This window comes from Carcharodon carcharias, chromosome 1 (genome assembly GCF_017639515.1).
Source record: "Carcharodon carcharias isolate sCarCar2 chromosome 1, sCarCar2.pri, whole genome shotgun sequence".
Lineage (NCBI taxonomy): Eukaryota > Metazoa > Chordata > Chondrichthyes > Lamniformes > Lamnidae > Carcharodon > Carcharodon carcharias.
In genome coordinates this window covers 73,893,923-73,917,210 of record NC_054467.1, presented here as the reverse complement: position 1 = coordinate 73,917,210, position 23,288 = coordinate 73,893,923, and the positions used below count along the sequence as shown (strand labels likewise).

At 42.2% G+C, this 23,288-nt stretch overlaps 1 protein-coding gene across 1 annotated transcript in view; it reads right to left on the bottom strand.

The window, feature by feature from the left end:
- Positions 1–23,288, bottom strand: part of slc2a9l2 (solute carrier family 2 member 9, like 2) — a 492,038-nt gene that overhangs the window by 300,484 nt on the left and 168,266 nt on the right. The window lies entirely within an intron of this gene.

Below are 23,288 nucleotides of genomic sequence, written 5' to 3'. Positions count from 1 at the left end.
ATGTTTCACACACCTTTTTAACTAGAATATCTGCATCATCCCTCTCCTTAGTGAAGACAGAGACAAAGTACTCATTAAGAACCCTGCCCACATCGTCTGCATCAACCTACAAGTTACCATGTATATCTCTGATTTTTCTTAGTTATTCTCTTACTATTAGTGTACTGGTAAACATCTTAGGATTTTCTTTGATTTTACATACCAATATTTTTTTGTAACCTGTCTTTGCTTTCCTAATTTCCATTTTTACTTCACCCCTGTACTTTCTATACTTCTCTAGACCTTCTACAGTATTAAGTCTTTAATGACTGTCATAAGCTGTCTTTTTCTGCTTTACCTTGGCCTGTATGCTTCTGGATAACCAGGGGGTTCTGAGTTTGGCAGTACCACCCTTTTTTTTTGTGGGGACTGTCTACACTGTGCCCTCAAATTCTCTTATTTGGACACTCACTTGCATGTGGGACTGGGAGAAATCCTGAGATTACTGCTTCTGAGGTTCTGCTTTTCAATCTCCTTCCTAGTTCCTGGAAATCTGCTTTCAGGACCTCACCCCCTTTCCTATTTAAATCAATGGTACCAATGTGGACCACGACCTCTGGTTGTTCACTCTCCTCCAGGAGAATGTCCTGCAGCTGCTCCGTGAATTCTTGATCCTGGCATGAGGGAGGGAACATACCATCCAGGAGTCACGTCTATGGCCACAGAAAGTTCTGCTTGTTCCCCTAACTAACGAATCCCTTATTACTACTGCTCTTCCCCTCATCTTTCTCCCATCTTGTACAGCAGGGCTGCCTGTGGTTCCACAAACTTGGATCTGACTGCACTTCTCCAAGGAACCAACGCCTCACCGGTATCCAAAACAGAAAACCGATTGGTAAGCAGGACTGCAGGGGATTCCTGCACTACCTGCCTAATTTTCTTGGACTGCCTGGTGGTCACCCATTCCTTTTCTGTCTCCAGGCTCCTAAACTGCAGCGTGCCCACCTCTCTGAACATGCAATTCCACATAACTCTCAGCCTCGTGGATTCACCACAGTGAATTCAGCCACTGCCCAAGCTCTGAAAGCAGGAGATCAGAGTTCTGCAGCTGGTGACACTTCCTGCACGTGTGGTCATCTAAGACACTGGTAGCATCCATGACTTCCCAGTTATTACAAGACAAACACTGCACACATGACCCAATTGTCCTGCCATGGCTTCAATTTACTTCCCTTGCATTAACTTTATTTTACTTTGGGTCACTTATGCAACTTTATTTTATCTGGCCTCGACTTTCTTACATAAATGTAAGTAGCTTCCTCACACACTCTCCTCTAGGTACTGTTGACTGCCTGTCCCAGAATCTTCCTCTCGCACTTTCCTCTTGGTGCTGTTGACTCCCTGTACCAATGTGCTCCTTTCACACCCTCCTCTAGTTACTGCTGACTGCCTGTCCTAAGGTCTTCAATTCGAACTCTCCTCTAGGTGCTGCTGACTTCCTGTCCCAAAGTCTTCCTTTCGAGCTCACCTCTAGGTGCTGCTGACTGCCTGACTCGGGGTCCTCCTCTCACACTCTCCTCTCAGTGCTGCTGACTGGCTGTCCCAAGGTCCTCCTCTTGCACTCTCCTCTAGGTACTGCTGACTGCCTAGCCCAGAATCCTCCTCTCGTATTCTCCTCTAGGTACTGCTAACTGCATATCTCAGGCCCCTCCTCTCACACTCTTCTTTAATAGCTGCTGATGCCTGTCCCAGTATCCTCCTCTCGCAGTCTTCTGTAGGTGCTGCTGACTGCTAGTCCCAGGGTCCTCCTCTCACACTCTCCTCTAGGTGCTGCTGACTGCCTGTCCCAGAATCCTCCTTTCACTATCTCCTCTCTGTGTTACTAACTGGCTGCCTCAGTGTGCTCTTCTCAGATCTCCTCTAGGTGCTGCTGGCTGCCTGGCTTGGGGTCCTCCTCTCACACCTTGCTCTAGGTGCTGCTGACTGTGTGTCCCTGGGTCCTCCTCTTGCACTCTCCATGGCATGGTCAACCATTTTTTAATCTTTCACAACATAGGGCAGAATTTTTATTTTGGCATGCAGGCGTGCTCCTGACCTGATTGGACGCGAAATCACGCGAGAAGATGTCGGGTGAGCGTCCTGATGTCATCTTGCACTCACGTGATATTTTGGCCAGCGGGAACACACAGAAGCTTGAAGAACTCCCGCCGAGAATTAAGAGGCCAATTAAGGTAATTAAAGTTGCAATTGTCTCTGACAAATTCATGGTCTTTCCAACCCTATGGTTGGCAGATGGGCGACTCGGCCAGGCAGACTTTGTATTTTTCATGAAACTTCATCCAAGGGCAGGATGAGGTTTCCTTTATTAAATGATAGAAAAAGAAAAATCTCTGGACAGCTTTTTTATCATGTATATGTTCAGGTGACTGATTGTGATGCTTGCACATTTTTTTCCTCATTTAAAAACTTTATTTAATGCTTTTCAAGTCGACAGCTCCTTAAGGCAACTCTCTGTCTTCAGGGAGCTTCCTGTCAGCACTCGCCCTCTTCCTGCTCCCGCCCCAGCAGCTCTGAGCTTCTCAGTGTGCACTTCACGCTAGCTGGCTGTTAATTGGCCAGCTAGCCGGAAATCGTGGCCGGGGGCCAATCGTGGTCAGCAGTCCGTTCCCCGGCCGATCCCAGACCCGCCGTTCATGTCCGCCCGCTGACCTAAAAATTCTGTCCATAGCTTCAGTTCACAAAGGATTCCCTCCACCTATTCTAGCCATAGTGTACCTCTCCTTTAAGAGGCACTTACAATATCAGACCCCCTAAAGATGTGCACAGACAATGAATGACATGTAGTTGGCTGCACGCAGCAGTCATTGAAAACTGCAGGCAGCACCAATTTACTGTGCTGCCTACAACGGAAACAGACACCAGTTAATCATGTACTGCAATTGCCATGTCCATTTTTTTGTATCATAACTGATTTAACCCTAAGTCTGTAATCAGGACCGTGTCAGCTGTGGCTCAGCCATGTGCTTGCCTCTAAGTTTCTGGATTCAAGTCCCACTCAGCTTAGCACAAAAATCAAGGCTGACACTCCAGTGCAGTACTGAGGGAGCATTGCTCTTTCAGAGGTGCTATCTTTTGGATGATGTGTTTAAATCGAGGCTGCACAGTGGATGTAAAAGAGCCTAAGGCACTTTTTCAAAGAACTGCAATATTTATCCCTCAATCAACATCACATTCATAGGAGTTTGCTGTGTGCAAAATAATTTCCCTGTTTCCCAGATTACAACAGTGACTACACTCCAAAAAGTACTTAATTGGCTGTAAAGCACTTTGAGATATCTGGTGGCTTTGAAAAAGCATTATATAAATGCAAATCTTTCTTTCTCATTGTGTACTTTCATATATTCTTACCTAGACATGATAACCGAAATTAGTTTGTGTGCATATAATTTAATTCCCTTTAACAATGTTCTGTGAATGTCACCCTGCCTTGATCTCAGCTGTTAATTAAAAGAGAAACCTACAAGCAATTCCACTGGTAGTATTTATATTTAAAACAATATAAAATTAGATGATTGTTTATTGTGCCCTGGGGCGATGCAAGTGTCATCTGTCACCATCAATAATGGGAAAAGAGAGATCTTTAATAGTTCTGATTTCCAAGTGCATGCAGCCCTCTACTCCAAGCAGACAAGGTAATCTGGCAATAGCGCAGAAACATGAATAGCAATACTAATCACTGCTCATTTGATCGCTGTATGAAGCTCCTCTTCCCAATAAAGTACATCAATACTCTATCAATGTAATATGAAGAGAAAATGCTGGAAATACTCAGGAGGTCGGGAAGAATCTGTGAAGAGAGAAACAGCGTTAATGTTTCAGGCTGGTGGCCTCTCGTTAGAACTGAAAATTGTTACAGATGTAACAGGTTTTAAGCAAGTGCAAAGGCAGGAAAAAATGGGAGGAGTGGAAGTAACAAAAGAGATTTAATGAATAGCCAGCACCTACAGTCTGAAAAAATGAGAGCAGAAGTTATTACTTGAAATTGTTGAGCTCAATGTTGACTTTGAAAGGTTGTAAAGCATCACATTGAAAGGTGAGGTTCTATTTGTTGAGCTTGCATTGTGTTTTATTAGAAAAGCATAGAAGGCCGAGAACAGAGGGGTCAGAATGAGAATGGGATGAAAAACAAAAATGACAAGCGACTGGACGATGAGGGCGACGCTCACAGACTGAACGAAGGTGCTCGGCAAAGTGATTACCCAAGTGTTTGGTCTCTGAGACTTAGAGGAGACCCCCATTGTAACCAATAAATCTTCAGCTCTCTGCCCAAAGGCAGGTGCGACCCACAGCACTATGACTTCCACCATAGGTTGGGCAAGGGGGCAGGTCCCGAATCTACCCCAGCCAGTACGGGGATCGAACCCCATGCTGTTGGCACCAATCTGATTCACATCAACTTTCCAGTCAACTGAACCAACTGGCCCCCAAGGAGTCTGAGTTGCTCTGGCAACATACATTTTTCTAAGCATGTTGTAGCCTGGAGCTATGGATAATGTTGGTAGAGGTTCCAGTTTCTTTCCATCACATGGCTGACCAGGAATCTCTCCTGCTTGCTATTGGTGTATGTGGGAAGGATTTGCAAGTTGATACTCAATCTGTTTGGCCGGGTTATGAACAGCCCTCCCATAGCCATCAAGTCCTGGAGTGGAGCTTGAACACAGAGCTTCTGGCTCAGAGGCTGGGATGATACTGGCTGTGCCACAAGACCTCCTAACCAATAATACAATGTGCAAAATTGAAAGAAGTACATATAAATCGCTACCACACTCTCACACTGACCTCTCTCTCCTTCACCTCCTACACTGTTCTATTGAAGTTCAAGGAACAGCACCATGGCTCTGAATTAGACACTTTACAATCTGCAGACTAAACATCGAGTTCAACAATTTCAGATCATAAGCCTCTGTTCCCATTTTCCAGACAACAGATGCAGGGCAATGATTCTGTGTTACCCTTTACACTTTCCCCAAAACCATCTTTAGGTGTAGCCTTTACTTATCACATAATATCTGCTTTTGCCTTGCACCATCGTCATTTAATCTTTGTTATTTAATCCAGGCGGAATCATATCTCACAAGGCTGATGTTTTCTTTTACAAAATGGAAGGACCTTGCATGATCTGGTCATCTGGATGCTAACCTGGGATTTTCTTAAAAGGTCATAGGTTCACCTTGGAACTGTCAACAAGTAGGCTTCTTCCAAGAAATCATCTGACCTATATGGTGCTTGAGAGACAGATGTTTGTTTGTCTTGAACTGCAAAGCAATTCATTTAATGAAAAGCTGGAAGACAAAAAGGCAATCACATGGGAGAGAGGAAAAAACTTAAGTTGTGAATCTGCTTGTTTTGAAGGCAGTCTTTTTGGAGAACAAAGTGAGGAAGGAAGGCTACCTTGACTGGCTCCCTCTCTCTACCTTGCTTAAAATTGTGTGTGGCTGAGTGTGACCAGTCTGCATTTGGACCAGCAAAGCTGGACCAGTTGGTGAGAACTTCCAGGCATCCACCGGTCTTCACACAAGAGAACTCCAGGTCGACAGCGTCAAGACCCTGCGGACTTTATCCTTTATTTTATAACACCCATCCTCCAATGCCCATTTCTGCAGGGCTTTCTTCTGGCTGACGTGCGGGTGGTGGAGCTCACACGTCAGCGCTTAAAATGTCGCGCGAGCGTCCTGACGTCAGCGTGCAGCATCGCGATGTTTAGGTCAGCGGCCGCGCTATGCAGCATGGCGCATGCCAGCCATTAATTAAAGGCCTTGTTAAGGTCTTTAAGTCAGCAACTGACAATGATTTTGAGGAGCCCGTGCGAACTTTGGCTCGCCGCATGGGCCCAACGGGCAGGCAGGTAACTGATTTTTTAACAAACCTCATCCACTGGCGGGATGAGGTTTGTTTTCGGATTTTCAAAAAATTAATAAAGGCTTTGTGTACTTTATTAACATGTCCCATCTCGTGTGACATTTTCACATGAAGGGGACATGTAAATGATTTTTTTATTTTTCTATTTTAAATTTTTCACAGCCTTTCAGCGATCTCCCTGAGGCAGCACTTAGCCTCAGGGAGATGTGTGCTCCTTCACACACATGCGCGAAAGAGCACACTCTTGCAGTTGGGGAACCCCCCCCCCACTCACCCGCACAGGGAATGTATAGCGCTTCCCATTGGGTGGCATGCTAGGCGGGCCTTAATTGGCCCGCCCACATAAAATAATGGCAGGGCCTGTTTTGGCAGCGGCAATCAGCTGCCCACCCACCACCGAGTCGGTTGGGCCTGCTCGCCCATCAAGGGTAGAATCCTGCCCTATCTGTTTGTCCCTTGCTTGTCTGTGTGTGTGTCAGTGTGTGTGTGCTGAAGGAATTCTTTAGGAAGAGATAGATAGTTATACTTCCCAATTACAATTGTGTGTTAACCAGTAGTAGCAACTTGTTAAAAGAAGTTTGTTTAAAATAAATAATCATACTGAGCTTTTGAAGGAAGCCTGGTCAGAGTCTCTTTTCTTCTGGGTACTGGAGGTATAGGTACAAAATTGGCCATTTTGGTGAGAAAATTAAACATTTAAATTAATGGTATGGCCTGAGGAGTAGTGGGGCTTGACAATTCGTGCGCTCCTCCCAACTTGGTCATAACAATTCCTCCTGTCTTGCACCCTGTGACAGAGCTTCACTTTTGTTCTTTCCAGTCCTATCACCACTATTCCCCAACATCAACCCATTTGCCTCTGTGCTTGCTTAAATTCGGGAACATTTTCCAGTTCTGACGAAAGATTACTGGCTTGAATCTTTAATTCTATTCCTCTCTCCAAAGTTGCTGCCTGGTCTGCTGGATATTCCCAGCATTTGTTTGTTTATATTCCAAATTTCCAGCATCCACAGTATTTTATCTTTGCACTCTATCAATGCAGCTGGACATTGTTGACAGCAAAATTTGTCTTCCTGTAGACCAGAAGAGGTCAGTGGGAGAGAACTTGACTTAGTCAATTGTATTAGCTATGACTGAAACATTAGATGCATTGAGTAATTGACAAATATCAATGATGTAATCTGTCATATATCGTAATTACCATGCACACTGCTGTACAGTGAGAGCTAAGTGGTTGGTACTTGGTTTTCTTGATCTTCCCAATAGGAAGTTCTTCAAAAAAATTCATTTTGTACTTTCACAACTTGGCTCATGAGCCACCATAAAAATGTGGAATATCCACCTCCAGGAAGTCATGAAGATTATTTCTGGGAAATGAGACCACTACAGCTTGAGTGGCTTCCTAGCATATATTGAACCACTTCATGTCCACAGAAAAAACATCCTCCTGAAAGAACACCACCGGTTGACAGCTAACAGGAATGTGGACAATCAACAAAATTGACAGTGTTACGACTCACTGGGGATAGTGCGCTGTCATATCAAGCCCCACTGCTCCCCCAGCCATAACAAATTTGAGAAGTTTAATCAACCCATCTAATTGTTCCAATTCTATCAAACTGTTTAATTTAGGTTAAAAGAATATGAGCACCAGATTTGTAAACTTAATAAATAAATAACTGTTTGTTGCACAAATTGTCTGTAACCACTGGCAAAAGAAAGAAATATGAACTGCTAACTTTTAACTCTATAACTTAAACTCTACCCCTTTTTAAACCCCTATACACAAACACACACACACTCACATGACACACAAAACATGGATTTTAGTGGTGAGATAAAACACTTCAATAGCACCAATCCGGAGCTCAGAATTAGAGGGTTGAGTTGAATTGCTTTCTTCTACATTCTTTGCAGGTTGTTGCAGCTGACACGAGGTGGTCTCCCAGTGCTTGCAATCTGTGGTTCTCTGGTTGAAACTTGCTTTTAATGTCTCTACTGGTGATTTTTTTCCCTTTTTCCTCCTGACAGGGGTTTCTCAAAGAAAGCAGAATACAGCGACATGAGGATTAAGTAGTTAGCTACTATGGCAGGATTACTGGAGTCTTACAAAACACAGGAGGGAGAGAGGTTTCAGGTCTTTCCCCTTTTCAGGCTAGGAGCTGATCTACTGCACTATCCTTATACAGAACCTGGACACTCGGTCAGGAGCCAATCAAAACGTTGTCACCAGGCAGTTCCCTTTTAAACCAGGTCTCCTTTCCAGTACTATTCTATCAAACCTGGCACACACTGTTCTAGGAGATACCAACATTGTAGATTTTCTTCTTCCTGCTCAAATAAACATCTCTTTTAAACTGCAGCCATGGTAGGTTTTAAAGCCACAGTCCAATCGTAAAGCCACAACCAAAGAAAAAATGAAGACATGTTCTTTACATGCCTCCACCCTTAAAAAGGTGAAACACCATTTAACAAATACGTTTCATCACAGGGGTGTGATACATAGACAACAAACACGAGACTTACACTCATTCATCCGTTCTTGCCCCTTATACAATCTTAAGTATTAAATGATTTCAGTAATTTACACCTGAGACAATGCACCTTTATCTTTACTGGCAATGTAAACAATCTTTACATTGTATGGTTGAAACAATAGACTCCATCTAAACAGTCTCGCATTTCGAGTTTTAAACTTCTGAATGAACAGCAGAGGATTATGGTCAGTGTAGATTAGTGTTTCTTTGTTATTGTCCTTTTTTTCTGTTCTTTATTTCTGTTCCTTTGACCTTCTTTGCTCCTACTTCTATCCCTTTCTTTGCTTTTGGGTTTTGCTCTTTTTTCTTGATCTTTACTCTTGCCCTGTTCCACATCATTACTTCTGGATTTAACCCAGTTTCCTTTGTTTGTTCCCTGCCTCTGCTGCTTGAGTTTGCATGTTTTTCCCTTTCCTTACTCTTTCTTTTATCCTATCTTTACTTCAAGATTTGTCCCTTTTCCTTCTATTTTTGTCTTTACTCTATTCTCTATCTCGGCTTTGAGGTTTTGATTTGGCCATTTTTTTGCTCTCTGCTTTTATTTTGTCCTTGGCTTTTCAATTTCGGTTTGGCGTATTTTTCTCTCTGTTTGCTTTTACTCCGTTTGCGATCTCTAATTCTAGATTTTACATCTTTACTGTTAGTCTGCTCTGGATCACGTGCTGGATTTTGACTTGACTTGTTTCTCCAATTCTTTCCCATTAGTCTGCTCTCATGCTACTTTACATGCTCCTGTTTTCATTTTGGGTAATGGCCCCACATAATCTACTAATACCTGACTAAATGTTTCTTCAAAAACCGGTATGGGTATTAAAGGTGCTGATTTGATTATATGCTGAGGTTTACCTACTACCTGACATGTATGACATGTTTTACAAAATAGCACTACATCTTTATGAAGACTTGGCCAGGTAAAATGCCTGTTTATCGATGTTTGAGCTTTCTGTGTTCCTACATTCCTGCCATGGAAATCTCACGTGCAACTTGCAATATCCCCTTATGATATTTGGGTGGTACCACTATCTGATGGACAACCGTTCATTCCTCATCCACAGGTCTATGAGGGTGTCTCCACTTCCTCATCAGAACTCCATTTTTAATGTAATAGCACTCCGGAACTCCTTCAGCCTCAGCTTCACTGTGAGCTGCCTGTGCTAACTTGTTTAACTCAGGATCTACTTTCTGAGCCTCAATTAATGAAGACCTACCAAACACTTCCTTTGAATTATCCTCACCCTTAAATAAAGTTTCGGCTACTTTAACATCTGCTCGTGGTATTATGTTGACCTCTGCTGATGGACTTTGTTTAGCCATTGCTCTGGTCACCACACACGATCGAAAAATACCAGGAACCTTTTCTTGTAACTGCTCATCTCTTTAGCCTCTTTTGGAGTTTGTGATTATTGGCGAAGCTATAACCTTCACTCCTGCCAAATCAATCCCCAGGAGTAGATCCAGTCCATCCACGGGTAATTTCTTAACCACTCCTACAACCACTGATCCAGACAACAAATCACACTCCAATTGTACTTTGTACAATGGAACCAGGAACCGGGATATACTCTTATCCCATTTATCAATACTTTAATTTCCATTGAACTCTCTGGAGGGAAAACTAGGTCCTTCTCCAGCAAAAGATTTTGAGTAGCTCCTGTGTCCTTTAATATTGTTATGGGTTTAGCTGCATCATTTGATGAAAAAGGGGCTATCTTCCCTTTAGTCAAAAACCCTTTATATCTCTCACCTGCCTTATACACTTCACCTGCATTCACAGCAGTGTTTACCTCCGGACCCTTACTTGTAGTTAAAGCTACAATTTGATCCATGGCATTTTTTGTTTCATTTTCCTTTTCAAGCTCATTCTTATGAACTCCAATAAGGCCCATTGGCTTCCCTCACAACTTCCTGCATTCTGAACGAATGTGTCCCACTTTATTACACTTTGGCCTTTGAGTTTCAACTCCACCCTCAGTACTTCCTTCCTGGTCTAGGAAGGAGATCTCAAAGTATTCCCATTCTTGACCCTGGCTACTCGCATTCCTTTCACTTTCCCACTTTCTATCCTTTTCAAATTTATGGGGGTGATGGAAAAAAGGTTTAGTTTTATGGATCAGCTCATAATCGTCAGCTATTACTGCTGCCCGTCTAGAAGCTGCAACCCTCTGGCATTCTACACGGGTTCTTATTACAGGAGGTAGGGAGTTTTAAAATCTTCTAAGAGGATGGTCTCTCTGAGAACTTCATAGATAGTTTCCACTTCTAATGCTCGTATCCATCTGTCAAAACTGCCTTGCTTAATCCTTCCAAATTCAATGTAAGTGTGCCCAGGCTGTTTCCTTAAATTACTAAATTTTGTCTGTATGATTCAAGGACCAACTCATATGCACTCAAAATGACATTTTTCACCATATCATAATCCCTAGAAAACTCATCTGACAGTGAGGCATAAATTTCCTGTGCTCTACCTGTCAATTTGTTTTCCATGGGCAATGTCCAGTTTTCCTTTGGCCAGTTCACCTATTTAGCTATCTTCTCAAATGAAATAAAGAATGCTTCAACATCCCTTTCTTCAAATTTTGGAAGAGCTTGCACAAATTTAAACATCTCCCCACTGGATTCTGATCTGGAAACAAGTCCTGCCTCAGCTCCTCATGTTTCTTTTTTAACTGCCAGTACTCTAAACTGTAATTCTCTGTCTCTCTTTTTTTCTCTTTCCTCCTTTTCTAACCTCGCCATCTCTAATTCCTTATGGAGATCAAGTTTTCGCATTTCCATTTATTTTCTTTCTCTCTCCTGCCTTTCTGCCAATTCCCTTTGGAATTCCCTTTATCTTTCTTTTTCTGCTTGTTCCCGTTGGAATGTCCTTTCTCTTTCTACTGCCTCTGGTTCCAATGTTTTCATTTGCAAATGGACTTTAAACCCATTACAATGAACCACCTGCTGAAGAACTCAGTCTCTCAGGTATTCTTTCCAGTTTTAAATGCTGTGCTATCTCTTTGATTATCTCTGCCTTCCCAGCTTTGGCAAGCAACCCTACTCTTAATTTACTTGCCAATTCCATTAACCTAGCTTTTGGGATCCCTTGCAAAGTCGTCAGGGTCATTTCTTCCATTTGCAGGAAAGCTTTAGCAGTTTCCTGTGTCATCTTATTTTTGATAGTATGAACCTGGTGTTTCCTTGTAGCTTTATTACTTACTAAATCTACACCCAAATCTTTGTTGTCTTATTCCAAAGTATCCTGGACTAGAGCCCCTAAATGTTGTCACGACTCTCTGGGGATAGTGTCCTGTAGTATCAAGCCCTACTGTTCCCCGAGCCGTAACAAATGTGAAAAGTTTGATTAGACCACCATGTTGCCCCAATTCTACCTAACTTTAATTTAGCCTAAGAGAATATGAGTGCCAGGTTTATAAACTTAACAAGTAAATGACTGTTTATTAAACAAATTGTCTGTAACCAGTAGCACAAGAAAGACATATGAACTGCCAACTTTTAACTCTATAACTTAAACTCTATCCCTCCTTAAACCCCTATACACAAACAGACACACAACCAAACACACACACACACACACACACTCATTCACACTCACACACACACACACTCACTCACACTCACATGACACACAAAACATGGATTTTAGTGGTGAGATAAAACACTTCAATAGCACCAATCCGCAGCTCAGGATTAGAGGGTTGAGTTGGATTGCTTTCTTCCACATTCCTTGCAGGTTGTTGTGGCTGACATGAGATGGTCTCCCAGCATTTGCAGTCTGTGGTTCCCTTGTTGAAACTTGCTTTTAATGTCTCTACTGGTGAGTTTCCCCCCCCCCCCTTTTCTCTTGACAGAGGTTTCTCAAAGAAAGCAGGATATAGCGATGTGAGGATTAAGCAGTTAGCTACTATGGCAGGATTACTGGAGTCTTACAAAACACAGGAGAGAGAGAGGTTTCAGGTCTTTCCTCTTTTCAGGCTAGGATCTGATCGACTGTACTATCCTCAAACAGAACCTGGACACTTGGTCAGAAGCCAATCAAAACACTATCACTAGGCAGTTTCCTCTTAAACCAGGCCTCCTTTCCAGCACCATTCTGTCAAATCTGGCACACATTATTCCTGGAGATAGCAACATTGTAGATTTTCTTCTTGCTGCTCTAGTGAACATCTCTTTTAAACTGCAGCCATGGTAGTTTTTAAAGCCACTGTCCAATCTTAAAGCCATAGCCCAAGAAAAAATAAAAATATGTTCTTCACAACAGGCAGACATTGGCATGGACAGTTAGGGCAGCGGAAGCAGCTGACAACTGACTGAACAAGTGGGCTGGACAGGCATTCAGTAGATGGGCAAGAAGGCAGCAGACAAAATGAACGAATGAGGAGATGGACCAACTGGAACTGGGAGAAACAAGTATTAGGACCAACCAGACAGGCCGATCACACAAACTGTGGAACAGACTCAAGCCTGAACAATAAGGGGACCAGCCACATAGTCAAGCACCAAGCTTGCTATACGGTCACTTGGGTGAACAACAACTCGTACAAAATAGTCGGATAAGCAAAAAACAAACAATTTGCTTTCTACCTGGCCTGGGCAGTGTATTTAGACCAAGTAGATAGATAATCAAAAAATAGGACCGCCAACCTTTAATTAACTTCACAAAAATAATTATGCACCAAATAACTGCACAATCATAGATTGAATAACATGTGATCTGCTTGCACCATACTATAAAACTCTTTTTGAAATGATCTGTTACTTTTAAACTGTATCTGGTGATCTTTACTGTAATCATAAAGCAGGTATCCCTAGCTTGAAATAGATCGCTTAGAATCAGTGATCATATGGTCAATTTCCCCCACCCACTGCTCACTAAGCAGGAATGGTGAAGCAAGGGTAAGATGGTGGGTCGGGGTATACTCATCACATATCTCCAATGTCACATCATTCTCCACCCCCAGCATTTTTACTTACCTCTCTCCAGAGATGAAGACCACTCACCCCAGAGAAGCAGAGACTGAACTTAAATAAAAGTGTCATGCCTCGATTGTTTCATCAAGGCATTCATGCCATTTTAATTATGGACCTGACCATAGCCCCCACAGTAAATGTTGTTGGCAAGAATGACCCAGAGCCTGGTGTGTTTGTATTTTTATAAATTGTTAACAGTTCCTTGTGGGTCCTGATGGACTTTCTGGGATCCTACCCAAACCCAACAACCCCTATCTGGGGAATTCTCTTCCTCAGAAAGCAGTGGAGGCTGGGTCATTGAATTTATTCAAGGCAGAGTTAGACAGATTTTTGATAGGCAAGGGAGTCAGGAGTTTTGTGGGGGCAGACAGGAGGGTGGAGTTGAGACCACAACCAGATCAGTCATGATCTTGATGAATGGAGGTGCAGGCGTGAGGGGCCGAATGGCCTACTCCTGCTCCTAAGTTTTATGTTCCAATCTGCCTTGATGGGGACAGTTCCTATGGGACCTGGTGGTTCTCAGTCCCCCACAATTATTTTGACTTTGGCCTGGCGGTGATTATGTCCTTCACGCCACCATTGGGTGAGAATCAAAGTCAGGGCATGTGAATGAGCTAAAATCTCACAGACCTCATGCTCCAGGGATTTGGGGTTGGAGGGTGGGGGGAGGGTGGTGAAGAGGCAGATGGTTGGCAAAGCTGCTTTGGCCCACACACCTCTGATTCCCACCCTGACTTAATATTGTCCAGCATGTGACAGATTTTTCCACCAATCATCATCCACAGTCTAGCCTTCTGAACACCAGAAGGAAATAATATATCATGATTAGTACCAGATATAGTGGTTTTAAGGGAGTAATGTAAGATATGTATGAACGTTCTTATGGTTGATGATGATGAACTATTCAAACAAAGTTGCAACTTGAACAGGAAGGAGTGAAAGACTCTATAATAGCAAATGGAACAGCATTGTGTTACCTGGATACAGTGAAATGCTAAGAAATTGTAAGAAGTATGTTTAAAATGTTACATTTTGCAGCATTTTCAAATTAATTCATACCCTTCCAATTACAAGGTCCCTTTTTGAGGGATTCTGGGAACGCATCAGGTTAAGAGTTAAAAGAGGCTGGGAAAGTCGAAGTTAATTTTAACTTCGCATGAATTAACATTTTCCAACACTCTCCAGCAAAGTGTTATCTTTTAGACCGAGGTTGTGTAGGACAAAATTAAGTTACCCCGGGATTATAAATCTAATTCTCAATTACTTCAAGTTATGCAAGTTGTTATTTCTGCTTATTCTGGAATAGATAATGGACTAGGATTCAGTGGCACATCTCTGGGACACCTTCTGGACACCACGATGTCCTCTACCCCAGCTCTGGCCAAAGGAGGCCCATCATTTTCACTACTGCGGCCTGGGAGGCAGTGGCAGAGGTGGACAGTGCCAATGTTGCACACAAGAGGTCAGCCGTCCATTGCAGAAATAGATGAATGATCTTATCTGTGCTGCCAGGGTAAGGAACCATCTCATCACTCTAAATTTACGCACACAAAAGGACAACATACATTCACTGGCATCTCACTCACTGCCAGCTCAAGACACATCACTACTCAATTTCTCACACACACCCGCACATCTCCATCTGGTCTAATCTCCTCTGGAGACTGTCTCCTCAGCCCTCACCACCTTGAGGCCACTGGCACAGATCAACATGTGTCCTCATGCAAACACTGGGATACCCCCCTTACTCAGTACAGTCCTCGCCCTGCAACCTCTTCACTTGCCTGAAGCCACTTCTCCCCCTTCCCCAAAGAAGTCCTAGGCCTGCAACCATTGAAAAACCACCCCCGCCTTACAGCTGGTCTTGTAGTAAAGACCTGCCTGTGACCCCCTCTAAAAGTGATGTTGTATTGCCTGCGAAGCCTGGCACTGATGACCATGAGTGCTGCCCAAGACAAGGTAGGCAAACAAACCTCGAAGTCCCGAGCAAGGTGCAGCTCACCAGGCGCATGTTGCTTATGAACAGTTGTGAAACACGTCAGTGCCTGGATGATCCAGTTTGGGGGCGGGGTGATTCCCACAAGCAGGCCTTGTAATGAAATGCTACAGTATTGAAATTAGGTCCCAATGTGTGGTGGCAGGAAAGGCAGCCTGCCATTATCAGCTGGAGAGGATGGTCGCAAATTGGTTTCACAATGGTGTAAAACCGATTTTTGGCCTTCTCACCACTCATGCCTGCCATGATGCCCAACTCCAATGGGGCTGGAAAAAACCAGCCAGGTTAAATGCGAATATCCAAAGGTTCTTTTTCAAATTGCACCGCTCTGGCATCAGCTTCTTGAACACAGCCTCTCGCTGTTAGCCTTGCAGTTTTTAGGAACTTGCTGCATTTGTCCGTTAATTGTCTACTAAATCTGCCACAGAAAGTTAACTCCTGTCATTACGAGCCTAAGTATCCCATTACCGCTTGATCAGTGTTACCAACTACCAATCAATCTGTCTGTGCCAAGAATTAACTGTTACAAATGTGGAGTCTCATTCCTCCAGGTTTTAATTTTTTTCAGGGAGGTTATAAAAATGTTAAAATTATTTTTTTCTTACTATTCCAACTTTTTTTTATTTGTTTCTTTCACAATCTAATTTTCTTTCCCTCTATGTCTCTTTCTGTATCTGGTTTGACAATGAATTCATTCTCATTAATTCACCTTCCTCATCAGTTCTTCCTATGTTTATTTCCTAATCCATAAATCTTATTGGTTAAGGAGTGTTGCATTTCCTGCAGAGATGCCCTGTTTCCCTTGCTGTGCAGTTATCAACTCACTTTCAGCAACTTAGTGGGCAAAACCATTTTGATGTGAAGGGTACAGGGACAAGTCTAAGTAATGGCTGATACTGTTAGACAAATTCTGTCTAACAGCAAGTCCTGGCCCAATGATTTAATTCATTTGAAAATTACTTCTTCTCATGGGCTACCTTAGCAATGGGTTTAGGGGGAAAATCAGCGGAGGAGGCAATGTCACTCATTTTTTTGAGGACAGTCTGGAGAATTTTAATTAATTGGGTAAAAGAATGATGATTTGTCCACTTTTGTGTTTTCCAAATACCACTAAAGTTGATTATTAATATTTATTGGACAGTGAAGTAATCATCCAGCTGAGTTGTATAAAATAAACTGAATGGAGAAGAATTAATCAGGTCATTACATGCAACAGTCAGAAGCACTGACATGCCCAGTGAAGGCATGCTTTACTCATAACTTAAAATATGGACTCTGTGTTCATACAGAAGTTTCTGAGACTGTCTTTTATTTAAAATGGACACTGATGAACTGCTAAGATAGCACCAAGAGATCAGGTGACTTTTGCTTATTCAACAGATCCTTGTCACTAGTTTAGTTGGTCTAATAGATCCGGGTTGTATGTTTGTTTCGGGATGACCAAATTGGTACCTTGGACATAGCAGATCAGTAGGTAGTTCTTATGTAGAATACATTCTATTTATTTACAAAGGAACTCAGCAGCTACATTTGTGTACTTACAACTAAAACCCTGCCTCTACATTACAGACTCTTACTCTAGATTACTCACTACTACTGACTATAGGCTAGAAAGGTAGCCCATGCTACTCTGTCATTGGATAATAAGATCATGTGAACTTCTATTATAACATTCTTCTTAAAGGTATATTACACATCAGATTACCACAACAGGCTATCTCAAGCTTCCAGGAAATTCTAATTAAATCACCCTGCAATGGACATATCAGGACAACACACATCTTGGGAGTTAACACACCTTGTTTGAAGATCACCCCACACACAGAATCAGTGGACTCCTAGGCTCTGAATCTCCAGGTTTGTAAGTTAACAAAGGAAAGCTGATGAGACCAGTTATCCAGAAGTTTGGTGTGAAAAACCATCATCTATCCCTAAATTGTAGTTATGGCTTTGGACTTTCAAATCATTTTGATTGGATGATGCCAGTATTAGTAATGTGATCTAAGCCACCTTGAGATAATGAGTTTTATCTAAAGACTCAGAAGAGACCTGGGCAGTCAGAAGGCAAACACGGAAGAGACAGCAACTGCAGGAAAAGCAGTATCATCTTTGCCGTTTATGAACCGGGTGGCTATAAAGTCTTTAAAAACCTCTCAGTCTGATTCCAAAATGCCATCTAGAAAGAAATTGGACCTCCTGATAAGGAAGCCACAAGGAAGTGGCTTCATGGTGCACTGAGAAGCCACCTCTTCGAGGAAATCCTACAATAATGTTGATATTCCACTCCAACGATTTGAACTCATCTAATCTACAATTCAAGAGTGAAAAAAGACCCCTATTACCGAGCCTGCACTGACTGATCTCCTACAACAAGCTAATCACATGAACTGTTAACTATTCTTTTGGTTTAACACTTGTAGAAGTGCACTATCTTATTTAATTATATATTTCCTGAGTGTGGTGTGTGAACGACATAGACAAGGATTTTCCATGACTTTCCAAGGGGGATGCAGCAGGCCAGCCACAAGTCCACGGATTTTTGGCAGGACAGGAAGATCCTGGCAGTGGGCAGGGCCAGAAAATACTGGCCATAGTGTTTAAACTTTTTGGGGTGAGTGAATGAATAAATAATCTTCTTTATTTGTAAACCCATGATAGTCTGCTGCTATCCCTTTAAATTGAACACACACTAAAGGTGGTTTAGAAACACACACATCTACTTTTCAAAAACAACCACACTGATTGCAGACCATAAGGGAAGGGAATTGGGGCTTTTAGTTTATCTTTCCTCCCCTGTCCATAACAAGTATATTCCACATTCTTAATAAATACATTTACAGCATTGTTACACATGTGGTAAGAAAGAGGTCCAGTGACTTCACTTATTTCACCTGATAACCACTTAGGTCCTTCACTAAAATTTTTCGCATATATCGTCTCCCCTACGGCAAACTTTCTGTCATGACTATGACAATCATGTACAATTTTATGACTTCCCTGGCTCCTTTCTACCTCCCCCCGCCCCTAAATTTGGCGTTACTAAACTCAATCTCGTGCTGAAATGGTGATTCATCAACAATTCCGCAGGTGTGACACCTGTTGTCATGTGAGGGCTGGTTCAATAATGGAAAAGAAAATGTGCTAGCTTGGTTGCTGTGGACTCTCCAGTTAATTTCTTCATTTTTGAACGTTTGAATTGCTCGCTTGCCAGTCCATTCAAAGAAGGGTGGTATGGTGAAGCTTTTACATAAGTAATACCGCTGAGACTAATAAACCATTGAAACTCAGCACTCGTAACTGCCATGCCAGTGTCTGATACAACCACTTTTGGTAGTCCATTGATGGTGAAACATTGTCGGAGCTTGTCAATTGTAGCAAAGGACGTTGGTGACTTTACCTCATATCTGTCCATCCATTTTGAGTGAGCATCAACAATAAGGAGAAACATTGTTCCCAGAAAAGATCCCACGGAGTCAAAATGCAATCTTACCCGTGGCCTTCCTGGCCACTTCCATGGGTGTAACAGAGCTGTTGAAAGTAACTTTTGTCCTTGCTGAAACTGCATACAACTTTTCACTAAGCTCCCTATTTCTCCATCCATTCCAGGTGATCATAGATAGTTGCGTGCTATTGTCTTCATTTGGGAAATACCTGGATGTGCACTATGTAATTCAGTTAACAATGGCTTTCATCCTTTTGGAGGAACAATCACTCAAGCTCCCCACAATAAGATACCATCCTGGCTGGTTATTTCATACCTTCTGTGAAAATACAGTTTCATTTCATCAGCTTCCTGTTCTTGTGACCAAATGTGAAGAACTTGTTCTCGTACTTTGGATAAGACAGGGTCTCGACTTGTCCAATCTCTGATCTGTCGAGCACATACCAGTGATGAATCCGAGAAGTTCAATAATAAAGCAAGTTCTTGAGGAACTGGAACATCTTCATCGTTTTCTTTCAAAGGCAAATGATTAAGTGTATCAGTGTTTACAATCTGATTTCCACGCCTGAGGATGAAAGTATACACATATGTTGTCAAAATCAATGCCCTTCTCTGTATTCTTACTGAGGCTATGCGTGGTATATCGTTGTCCTCGCTGAGCAATCCTAGCAAAGGCTTATGGTCCGAAACAATAGTAAAATGATGACCATGTACATACTGGTGAAATTTCTTGACACCAAAGATGATTGACAGGCCTTTTTCTATCTGTGAACATCCCTTTTCCGCTTTGTTGAGTGTTCTTAATACATATTTAATAGGTCATTCTGAGCCATCGTCCATTCGATGGAAGAGCATTGCTCCCACTCCATAAGGATTTGTGTCACATGTCAAAACTAACTCTTTTCTTTGGTCAAAATGTACTAATAGGGTGGATGAATGCAACAGCTGTTTCACTTTGGTGAAAGCTTCTTTCTGTGGTGTTTGCCAAGACCAACGTTGGATTTTCTTGAGTAGGTAATTCAGGGGTGCCAGTTCTGTCAACAAATTAGGCAAAAAGCATCCATAGTAACTAATTATCCCCAAGAATGATTTGAGCTCGGAGGTGTTCTTTGCTGCTAGTGATTCTCTAGTGGTTCGCTTTTTCTTCAACCGGGTGGAGGCTCTGTGCATCTACCCTGTGACCTAAACAGACTACTTCTTTCACTTGGAACGTGCACTTTTCTTTTTTTAAATGCACTCCCACCTGTGAAAAACACTTCAAAACTTCTTCCAGGTTTGCCAAATGCTCCTTTTCAGTGAGTCCTGTCATTAGAATATCATCTAAATAAACTGCAACATAAGGCAATCCCTACAGTAAACCTTCCATTATTCTCTGGAATATGGCGCATGCAAAGGATACACCAAGAGGCAAATGGATATATTGGTACACCCCTTTGTGTGTATTAATTGTGGCAAACTTCTCTGAGGCCTTCTCTAACTCCAAATGTTGATAAGCTTGGCTCATATCAAGTTTCATGTAGGCGGCTCCACCTGCCAACTTAGCATACAGGTCTTCAACTTTTGGTATAGACTGTCTGACCAAAGTAGCCGTTTTATTGACAGTCAATTTGTAGTCTCCACAAATTCGAACACTTTGGTCAGGCTTAAGTACGGGGACTATTGATGCTGCCCATTCTGAAAACAGCACAGGTCGTACCACTCCCAGTTTCTCTAATCTATCCAATTTGACATCTTTTCCCACATTGCATTAGTACTGGTCTAACCTTCATAAATCGGTGGGTACAGTCTGGATCAACATGAATTTTTGCATTTTAGCCTTTGGGTCTTTCCGAGTTCATCTTGGAAAACTGAGATGTATTTTTGTGGTAACTCAGATAACTCAGTGACTCTCTTAGCTGGAAGGTCTCAGTCCAATTCAATTTAATTTCTTTCAGCCAATTTTTCCCAATGAGACTTGGACCCTCACCTGCTACCACCATCAAGGGTAATTTTATTGATTGACTTCCATACTGTGCAGTAATCCTACTTATGCCTTTGATTTTGATGTCTTCTCCTGTGTAAGTTTTCAATTTGGCATCCATTTCTTCCAAATTTAATTTACGTTCCCCATGATTCAGGTATTTCAAAGTATGTTCACCTATCACCATAGATGAAGCTCCTGTATCCACCTCCATTCTGATAGGCCTATTATTCACTCTCACAGTTCCATAGATAGATTCTGTTCTTCCTACCTTTAAATTATACAATGAATAAATATCTGGATCTGTTACTTCAGGCTCTTCTATATTATGAATCTCACGGGGCTTTTTCTTCTGATTGAAAGTCTGTCTGATTCTATCCTTGCAATATCTCATGAGGTGTCCGTTTCGATGACAGTAAAAACATTTGATTTTTTTTAAACTTTGATTCATTATAAGGTTGTCTGCTTCCATCTCTGTTACCATTATTCCATGTTTTTGCTGCCAAGTCATATTTTTCTATTTGTCTGAAAGCTGTGACTGCTTCCCACTTCTCATCAGAGCTGTACATTTTCCCGCCCTTTTTGGTTGGGACCCAATGTGGAGGATGGCACCATTTTGGTGGATGGCACATCCTGTATGGCTTCCCAGTCCCTCACTGCACCTTCTAGAGCCAGTGCTATTTCCTGCGCCTTCTGAAAATCCAAATTTGTTTCAGACAGTAATCTCTTCTGAATCAAATCTTCATTTATATCACACACCAAACAATCTCTTAGCATTTCATTTGTCGATGTACCAAACTCATAATATTCTGGTAACTGTTTTAGACTTGCCACATAACAAGCAACTGTCTCCCTGGGGCTCTATTTCTTGGGTTAAATTTGAACTGTTGCATCATTACTGAGGGCTTAGGTTGGTAATGATTCTTCACAAGCTTCAGTAACTCATCAAAGCTTTTTGAATCCCGGGCACTGGGTGCCATTGAGCATCTGATCAGTCCATAAGTCTTACTCCCACATGTGGATAAGAGGATCACACGCCTCTTCTCTTCCCCCGCGATGTCATTAGCTTGAAAAAAGAACATGAGGCATTCAGCAAATGAGACCAATCGTCCACCATTGGGTCGAAAGGATCAACACTTCCAAACTGCAGCATCTAAAGACTCAGAAGAGATCTGGGCAGTCTGAAGAAAAACACCAAAGAGACAGCACCTATAGGAAAAACAATATCATTTTTGTCTTTTAAGAACTGGGAGGCTGTAAAGTATTTAAAAGCCTCTCAGCCTGATTCTAAAATGCCATCTGTAAAGAAATTAGACCTCCTGATAAGGAAGCCACAAGGAAATGACTTCATGGTGCACTGAGAAGCCACCTCTTTGAGGAAATCCTACAATAACGCTGATATTCCAAAACAAAAAATAAAAAAATACCTGGAAAAACTCAGCAGGTCCAGCAGCATCGGCGGAGAAGAGTACAGTTGACATTTTGAGTCCTCATGACCCTTAAACAGAACTACGTAAAAATAGGAGAGGGGTGAAATATAAGCTGGTTTAAGGGGGAGGGAGGGTAGAGAGAAGGGGGGTGGTGTTGTTGGGACAAGCAAGCAGTGATAGAAGGAGATAACCAAAAGATGTCACAGACAAAAGAACAAAGAGGTGTTGAAGGTGGTGATATTATCTAAATGAATGTGCTAATTAAGAATGGATAGCAAGACAAGCAAGGTAGCTCTAGTGGGGGTGGGGTGAAATAAGACTAAAAGGGCATAAAAGGTATAGATAAATAATCGGTGGAATACATTAAAAATAATGGAAATAGGTGGGAAAAGAAAAATCTATATAAATTATTGGAAAAACAAGGAGGGGGAAGAAATGGAAAGGGGGTGGGGATGGAGGAGGGAGTTTAAGATCTAAAATTGTTGAACGCAACATTCAGTCCGGAAGGCTGTAAAGTGCCCCAATCGCACTTTACAGCTTTCTGGACTGGATATTGAGTTCAACAATTTTAGATCATAAACACCCTCCTCCATCCCCACCCCCTTTCCATTTCTTCCCCCTCCTCGTTTTTTCCAATAATTTATATAGATTTTTCTTTTCCCACCTATTTCCATTATTTTTAATGTATTCCACCGATCATTTATCTATACCTTTTATGCCCTTTTAGTCTTATTTCACCCCACCCCCACTAGAGCTACCTTGCTTGTCCTGCTATCCATTCTTAATTAGCACATTCTTTTAGATAATATCACCGCCTTCAACATCTCTTTGTTCTTTTGTCTGTGACATCTTTTGGTTATCTCCTTCTATCACTGCTTGCTTGTCCCAACAACCACCCACCCCCCTTCTCTCCAACACCCCCCCCACCCCTTAAACCAGCTTATATTTCACCCCTCTCCTATTTTTACTTAGTTCTGTTGAAGGGTCATGAGGACTCGAAATGTCAACTGTACTCTTCTCCGCCGATGCTGCCAGACCTGCTGAGTTTTTCCAGGTA